Source organism: Anolis sagrei, chromosome 3, assembly GCF_037176765.1.
Source record: "Anolis sagrei isolate rAnoSag1 chromosome 3, rAnoSag1.mat, whole genome shotgun sequence".
Lineage (NCBI taxonomy): Eukaryota > Metazoa > Chordata > Lepidosauria > Squamata > Dactyloidae > Anolis > Anolis sagrei.
Genome location: NC_090023.1, coordinates 185,888,214 through 185,897,599, shown reverse-complemented (window position 1 = coordinate 185,897,599; position 9,386 = coordinate 185,888,214).

Genomic DNA, 9,386 nt, shown 5'->3' with positions numbered 1-9,386 from the left:
TGCAGCTTAGAACAATAGCATGCATATACATGATAGAGGGGCGAAAATGAACTTGAGGTATTTGACCTGATGAGAAAGCCTCCCCAATGTTTTCTTTCTGAAATATCACCTTAGTCAAAAAGTCCCAAAAAACTTAAGTCAGCTTCTCCATGGGTCAATGTAAGTACTGCTGTAACTCTTGTCAAAGAAGAAACCATTCCCTTCTCTGTAGTGTAGAATCATGAAATCTTGGGACAACCTAAAAGAAGCACTGGTCTCCTTTATGTCTGCTGCTTCAAGTGTTGTTGAATGTCTGGGTGGGAAAATTGAGGCGGCAGATCTTTGATGGTAGTCCTCAAAGGAGCAAGGGAACAATAGAGTGCTTCTTTTAAGTACTCCCAGAATGGACTAAGCTCTTGCTTTTCATCACTCTTCTCATCCCCTTTTCTGAGTAGAATGGCAAACAGCCTTTTTGAATTCCTGGAAAGAAAATTGAGCAACTATCCTCCAGAAGCAGTATTGGCACATTCCCCTCATTGCAGAATGACCCTTGACTTATCCACGGGTCATATCAAAATCATAATTTTGGTTCCAAAACTTGCATTTGACTTAAACATATAGTTGATTTATACATGAGTATATGGAGTAGTTATTTATCACTAGCCCTTCTTGAAGCCTTACTTTCTTTCAAAAGCTTATAGAACATCCTTATCATTAAAATATATTGCAAAAAAACTCTTTCAGATCTTCTGCATAATGTCATATGTTTTGCAGTTGATGGTGGTTGGTGATGGAAGGGTTAATGTATTCGTTCTAGAGGATTTGGTAATCTGTAAATGGGAGTTCATGGGTGAAAGCAAGTAGGGGTGGAGGTGTGTAGGAGATGGGTTGCAGTTGGGTGTTACTGGATTTAAGGAGCTAACCTTGAGACTGATATTTGGGAGAAAAGTATTATGTCACGTTGCCAGGGCTCTGCCTTATTTAGGTAGAGATGAATCAAATTCCCAGATTTATCAAACAGTTTAATTATAACAGCACTTACTTGCTGGGTGTTTTAATAGACAAAACATAAAACATAAAGATAGCAAAAATAACTCCGTAGTCAAAAGGGTCCGGTCCAGTGGTCAAATGCTGAAAGTTCAATAAAGTCCAGCGATCAAGAGTCTATACCGTAGTCAAAAGCCAGTCCAAAGGTTCAAGGTTCCAGGATTCCAAGATTGCAGGAGACAGGTCAGGATACCGAAAAATCCAACAGACCTGGGGGAAAAACCAGCAGCATCAACCACCAAAATACAACAGATACTTTTCTTTACTTTTCAAAGGGGTTTGGGGGCTTTGGGAGAAGGGGGAGGGTCTCCAGATGTTCCTGCTGGGCTAGTCCACACTTTCTGGGATGGGTGTAGACAGACCACCAGGAACATCCACGTTTTTAAAATGCGAATGATCCTGGAATAAAGGGCTGTCTGGAACCACCCTCATACACCAGTTCCACTGTATTCAGTGAAGCACTCTTGCAGATAATTCAGCCTTAGAGTCTGTCTCATTGAACTGCTGGACGTGGAACCAAGCGAATGTGGCCCAATCTAAGTTGGAAAAGTTAGTGGTTAATTTTATATATAAAAGGAACCAGGTATTGTTTGCTAGTTTTTCATATAAGTATCCTAGTAAAGAACTGATATATTATGTAAAATGTCAGATGGTGTCTGAACATGTACCTTTATGAGATAATGCTTCATCTCTTATCCAGGATGATAACCAAGAGACTCACATATAGAAAATGATAGTTTTGTTATACTCCTTACAACTGTTCTTCAACAACACATACACAGCCTTTGTTGCCTTCTAAATTAAGGGCAGGGGCCTTTTTTTGTCCTGCAGATATTTAAGACTACAATGGCAAAGGGAAACTGGTGTAAAAGGTTTAGTGAAAAGACTCCTCTAAATGATCAAAAATGGGAATGGTACTTTAGAATATATGAGAAATTATAAACATGAGTACATGCAGTAGTTACTTATTTATCACTAGCTCTTCTTGAAGCCTTACTTTTTATCAAAAGCTTATAGAACATCCTTACCATAAAAATATGTTACCAGGGCCCTTGGTATTCACTGGGGTTTGGTTCCAGGAACCCGCATTATAAACCCCATATTCCAAAATGGGGAGCGGGGAGGCCAAGATCATTTATGGTCCCCCCTACCTACTCCCCCCCCCATTTCTAATGTAGTAGTAGTGCAACAGGTTAAGCTGCTAGCTGCAGAAAACTTGCTGACCGAAAGGTTGGCAGTTTGAAGCTGCAGGTGGGGGTGATCTCCTGCTGTTAGCCCTAGCTTATGCCAACCTAGAAGTTCTAAAACATGCAAATGTGAGTACATCAATAGGTACCGCCTCGGCAGGAAAGTAAAAGGCACCCATGCCACCATGCCGGCAACACAACTAGGAGGTGTCTAGAGACTCCTCGGCATGGAAATGGAACAAGAGCATCTCCCCATGGCCGGAGTTGAGCACTGCCTCCAGACGCCGGAGATGAAAGGGGAAGCCTTTGCCTTTCTTTGTGTATTTGTGTGTCATTGATGTTCACTGTATTTTAAAAAGGCATTGAATGTTTGCTTATATATACTGTGATCTGCTCTGAGTCCCCTCAGGAAGATAGAGCAGGATATAAATAAAGTGCATTTTTTGGGTTGTTGTAGGGTTTTCGGGCTGTATGGCCATGTTCTAGAAGCATTCTCTCCTGACATTTTGCCTGCATCTAATGCGTGCAGATCCCAGTAAGATGGCCTTCTGCAGCTCGCAGATGGTAATTGTTGTTGTTGTTTGAAGCAATAAGATGAGTCCACAACAGACAAGATCACTCTGCTGGCTGTTGTATTGGATCACACATCAGACACTCCCCAAGTGTCTAGGACTGTGTGATGTATCGGCGAATAATGCGTGCAGATCCCAGTAAGGTGGCCTTTTGCAGCTGGGAGATGGTAATCTTGTCAGCGCTGATTGTGTTTGAGTGCAGGCCAAGGTCTTTAGGCACTGCACCCAGTGTGCCGATCACCACTGGGTGCAGTGCCTAAAGTGGTGATAACAACAACAACAACAAATTTTTGTTGTTGTTGTTGTTGTTGTTATTATTATGTTATTAATTTTGGTTAGGCGAACCAGTCAATATTTTATAAAGTTATAAAGTTACTTTTTGCCATGCTTCCCTGCCCCTTATCTCAAGCCCCTAGGCTAGAGCCCTGTCAGCTCCCTCCTTGTTAGAGCCATGCCCCCCATGGATACCAAAATCTATAGATAACTTAAGTCCCATTCGCATAGTAAAATGGTTTCCCTTATATAAAGTAGCAAAACCAGGCTTTGTGTTTTGCATTTTAAAAAATATTTTAAGCTATGGTTGTTTGAAACTGGGGATGCAGAGTATACGGATATGGAGGGAAGAGGATGTTTGGAACATACTGAGGTGTCGTTCCCATTTGTCTTGTTTACCTTTGGATAAATTTCTATCAGTACAAATACAATTAAAGCACCCCTTTTCCAATAGAAAGAGAGTAAAATGAATAAATACAGCATGCTATGAAATGTGTCAGATCACAGGAGCTATTAAACCCAAAGGTATGGGAATTGCTATTGGGAATGCCTGAAGCATCCTGAATCAAAGCCTGATGGAGCCGGAATCAAAGCCGAGATGCACAGTTCTGGGCAAGGGAAAAAAATCTGCTGCCTTTGCTAATAATTAATAGGAATGTAACATTAACCACTCACAGGCATTCATCGAATGTTTTGTCCCACAGGGTCTCACTGCGACAGTACTTTATAGAGAATTAGACTTCAAAGACAGTCTGTGAGATTGTTGGCACAGTATTGATGCAAACCTATTCCCATGTGGCTATTTCCTGGAATAGCATAGTAGACATTATGGGGCCTCCTGGAACTTCCCCTCATGCCTCTGTTTAAGTCATGAGAACATTTAAAAGCAAACGCAGGAATACTCGGCACTAATAGAAAAACCGAAGCTCCAAATGGGGACTCCCTCCCTAAGGAAGTGCATGATGGTTTAAATCTTCCAGTTTCAAAGCAGTGTTAAGAATTAGTAGCAATTGTGTTTTCAATACATCCAGAGACGTATCCGGAATGACGATGAAGCTAAATGTATTCCACATTCTATTTGGTCATTGTTTATGCTATTTTGTTGGAAAAATATCTAATGAAGAACAGTGATCTTATATAACAAAATAGGGTCATGTTTTAATACAAGATGCTGTGCTATGTTTTAATGTAAGATGTTGTCTTTTAAGCTGCATTTTCTGACTTTTAGCTAATGGAGGTGCCTTTCAACTAGGATATAATTTTAACAGGAAATTGATTAAATAAATTAGTTTGGGGACCCGGCACTGCCCAGGTTATTTGAGAAAGGAATTGTGTATCAAGGTTGGTCTTTATCAGTTATTTATATGGCTCGCAGTGGTCTCAGGAAGTTAGTGAAGGTACTGCGAGTCCCATCGTCTGTGGTCCATCCTCCTCCAAACTGCACCAGGATGGAGAGTGGGTCATGGGGGCTCTGCATGCCAAGTTTGGTCTTGATCAGTCATTGGATGAGGGTCGTAGTGATCTCAGAAAGTGAGTTAAGGTACTGCAAGTCCCATCATCTATAGTCTGTTCTCCCATAAACCTCACCAGAATGTTGAGTTGGCCATGGGGGTTCTCTGTGCCAAGTTTGCTCTTTATTGGTATTTGGACGAGTGTCGCTCTGGTTTCAGGAAGTGAATGAAGGTACTGCAAGTTCCATCATCCATCGTCCATCCTCCTCCAAACAGCACCGGGATGTAAAGTGGCTCATGGGGGGTTTGTGTGCCAAGCTTGGTCTTGATTGGTCATTAGATGAGGGTTGCAGCAGTCTTGGGAAGTGAGTGGAGGTACTTGAAGTCCCATCATCCATGGTCTGTCCTCCTTGAAAGTGCACCAGGATGTAGAGTGTGTCATGGGGGCTCTCTGTGCCAAGTTAGTGAAGGTACTGTGAGTCCCATCATCTGTGGTCCATCCTCCTCCAAACTGCACCAGGATGGAGAGTGGGTCATGGGGACTCTGTGTCATTGGTGAGGGTCTCAGTGGTCTCAGGAAGTGAGTGAAGTTACTGCAAGTCCCATCATCCATCTCCAAATTAGTTTTACTCCATTGATTCTTTTCCTTGGCTTTCTCTTCTTTGTTCTAACAGTACTATCACAAATCTACTCACTCATGGGATTTATGCTTCCTTTTATACCCATTCTTGCAGGCTTAAGCAGAAATCTTGTTTTCTGGGATATACATCCAAAATAAACAGCCTCTATCACACTCCTCAGTGGATTCTGCTCAAGGATATGGATAAATCATTTAAATCTACTCCAGATGCACAAAGATGAACGATGTCTTTGTAAACATACACAGAACAGAGCTTGGAAAAATTACTTTTTGGATTATACTTCCCAGAAGTGGCCACTGGCTTGGAAGTCCTGGATGATATATATGCCACCAACATTTTCAAATTCTTCACCAGCATTATCACGGGGTGTCCACACCCTAAACCACTGGAGAAATTGCACTGTTTAGCTGTTATTGCACCACCTGACATCCAGGAAGTCGCAACCAATAGTGAAAGGACCAAGGCAGTGACATCTAGGGCCCTTCCCCTGTTCAGATACCCAGAGGTGGCCCTAGGTAATTTTCAATGGTAAGCAAGCAGTATCCCCCCCCCCCCCAACTAATCACTGATATATATTTTCTGTTCGTCGTGGGAGTTCTGTGTGCCACATTTGGTTCAATTCCATCATTGGTGAAGTTCAGAGTGCTCTTTGATTGTAGGTGAACTATACATCCCAGTAACTACAACTCGCATATGTCAAGGTCTATTTTCCCCCAAGAGCGCCTCAAGAGCGCCCCTGGGCAAAATCAACTATACTGCAAATGCTTACTTTGCGTAATGGGTTGAACCGCCTCTGCAGATACCAACCAGCACGCCAATGACTTAAATCAAGAAATAGTTTTCTAAGATCTACAGAAACACTCGGTGGAACACCTCAGCAAGCGAGAGTCCAAAAGTGGCAGGCTAAAATCCAGAACCTCAATCAATGGCTGATACTAAATGAGAGACTCCCTCTGGGCACACAGAAAACTGGGCGACTTGGAAGGTGCTGAACAGACTGCACTCTGGCACCATGAGATGTAGAGCCAATCTTAAGAAATGGGGCTACAATGTGGAATCCATGACATGCGAGTGTGGAGAAGAGCAAATCACAGACCACCTATTACAATGCAACTTGAGCCCTGCCACATGCACAATGGAGGACCACCAGAGGTACCCCAAGTGGCCAGTTACTAGTCAAAGGACATTTAATAGAATGCCAAGTTTGCAAACTTTGTTTGGTTTTTTAAATACAATACAATTGTTTGGTTCTCTCTTGATACAATAAATAAATAAATAAATAAATAAATAAATAAATACCATCATTAATTATAGTTTCATGTCAAACCATGATCCTGTGATGGCAGGCTTTTTTATCTACTGTGATTAGAAACAGCAGCTCTGATATGGTGCCAGCTGTGTTTCTGCACCCATTCGTCATTCAGAGAATATTTTCATCAGCTGCCCCAAGACTGGAATGACTTGCCGGAAAGGATTCGACAGCTAAATCAGCTGTTGGAATTCAAGCCACAACTGAAGATGCATCGCTTTTGGCAGGCCTACCCAGTCATTTTTAACTTGTGAACTTCTGTATTTTATTGGCATGGTCTTGTTTGTATTTTGTGATACGTAATTGTTGCACTCTAGTACCTTTTCATCCAGCAATACACCAGAGTCCAGTACTACTATCTAGGAATGTTTATTAAAGAAAGCAAGTACAAAAGGGGGAAAGGGCATTTCCAAAAGGGTCAGAAGAATAGAATATACAAAATAGCAGTAATCCAAAATAGGAAATACAAAATAGCAGTAATCCAGGAATGGCAAAGTATATAAAGCAGTGTTTCTCAACCTGGGGGTCGGGACCCCTGGGGGGGGGGGGGTTGTGAGGCGGTGTCAGAGGGGTCGCCAAAGAGTATCAAAAAACACAGTATTTTCTGTTGGTAATGGGATTCTGTGTTGGAAGCTTGGCCCAATTATATCATTGGTGGGGTTCAGAATGTCCTTGATGGTAAGTGAACAATAAATCCCAGCAACTATAACTCCCAAATGCCAAGGTCTATTTTCCTCAAATTCTACCAGTGTGCACATTTGGGCATATTGAGTATACGTGCCAAGTTTGGTCCAGGTCCATCATTGTTTGAGTCCACAGTGCTCTCTGGATGTAGGTGAACTACAACTCAAGATAAATGCCCACCAAACCCTTCCAGTATTTTCTGATAGTCATGGGAGTTCTGTGTGCCAAGTTTGGTTCAATTCCAACACTGGTGGAGTTCAGAATGCTCTTTTATTGTAGGTGAACTATAAATCCCAGCAACTACAACTCCCAAATGACAAAATCAATCCCTCCCACCAGTATTCAAAACTGGGCATATTGGGTATTTGTGCCAAATTGGGTCCAGTGAATGAAAATACATCCTACATATCAGATATTTATATCACAATACATAACAGTAGCAAAATGACAAATCTGAAGAGGCAATGAAAATAATTTTATGGTTAGGGGTCACCACAACATGAGAACTGTATTAAGGGGTCACCACATTAGGACGGTTGAGAACCACTGATATAAAGAGAACCAAAATCCATAGTAGTTATTCAAACATGAATCCATAAACCAGAAAATGGGTGCTTTTTTTCCAAGGAACCAAGACATGAGCCAGAACAGGAAACTTGAATCATGAATTTGAGAGCAGAGACAGGAAAACCATTCTTTAGCAACATTGTCTCCTCTGAAAGCTTGAAGCTTGGGCCACTTAATTTAAATCCGCCCAAGTGCCCATGAGATCATGCCGAACACCCCTGGCCTTCAAGGTCTTAGCTTGGATTCTTGCGTTTGTTTATTTCTCACTCCTTTCTTTCTCAGGCCTAATCTAGTTTTCCGGGAAATCTCATTGGCCCAAGGCCATTTCACAAGGGAACTTGAACTTCCATTTTCTGTGAAAATGGGCACTGGAATCCAGGACATTGGCCTCATCTGCTGGCACATAATCCAGTTCAAAGCAGATAATCTAGATTTTATGGGGCAGTGTCGGAGGGGCCCTAGAGATTCCTAGAAAGGACTTGAATTAGCACTGAAACTGATTATTTAATTTGAGTCTTGTCTTATGATGATCCAAAGGACAAGGCTCAAATTAGGGGGGGGGGGGGGGCACAAGGTGAGCCCCAAAGCACACACAGCCCAGTCTTCCAACATTGCATCACCATTCCTCATTTGCTGTCTCAGATCATCATCTCACCTTGCCATATAGTAGGTCTGTGCCTGGACTGAAAACAAGGCTTACTTTCCAACAAAGTAGTCAGAAATCTTTATGATCACACACAATTGTCCCTGGGATTTGGTTCCAGGATTCTCCATGGATACCAAAATCCATAGATGATCAAATCCCATTATATACAATGGTGTAATATAATGGTGTCACTTATAGAAAATTATAAGATCAATGTTTGCTTTTTGGAAGCAAATCCATGGATACAAAGGGCTGGCTACATATAATGCTTCCAGAGAAAATGGGATTAAATAGTTTCTCCCATACTCAAGGCCATATTGTACTTACTTACCTGCATAGGCGACCCCTCATTGTCCGAGTAGGATTGTCTTCCAAGATGGCGGTGGGTCCGTAGGTGACTGTGGAGTCCTATTCTTGACCTACATGTTCTCCCGCAGTGAGGGCATTGGTTTCCAGGTGGAAAACAGTCCTGTTTGAGGTTGGCTTGACGCACTTTCCTCTTGACACGTTTCTCTCTTTCGCCCTCCATTTGTGCCTCTTCAAATTCTACAGCACTGCTGGTCACAGCTGACTTCCAGCTGGAGCGCTCCAGGGCCAGGGCTTCCCAGTTCTCAGTGTCTATGCCAGAGGTTTTAAGGTTGGCTTTGAGCCCATCTTTAAATCTCTTTTCCTGGCCACATAATAATATTGTGCACACATAATCCCTGTATCCAGGAATTCCTCTAAATATTAGTCATGTTCGTGCTATTCTGAGAGTCATTTCTTAAAATCAATCTATAGATCAGTTTGGAACAGGCATGTAGCTGGGGGGGGGGGCTTGAGAGGCTTCAGCCCCCCCCCCCCGAAATTCTCATGGTGGTTCGCGAAAAGGCCTTACTGGGTGCATTATTTAAACTGTTATGTTTATTCATATCATGATCTGATCACCATACTCAATATATCCCATATGCATTGGGGTATTGGGGTAACGATACAAAAGGTTTGCTAGGCTAGACCCTCTTTCACTCAGACTCAGCCCCCCCCCCCCAAA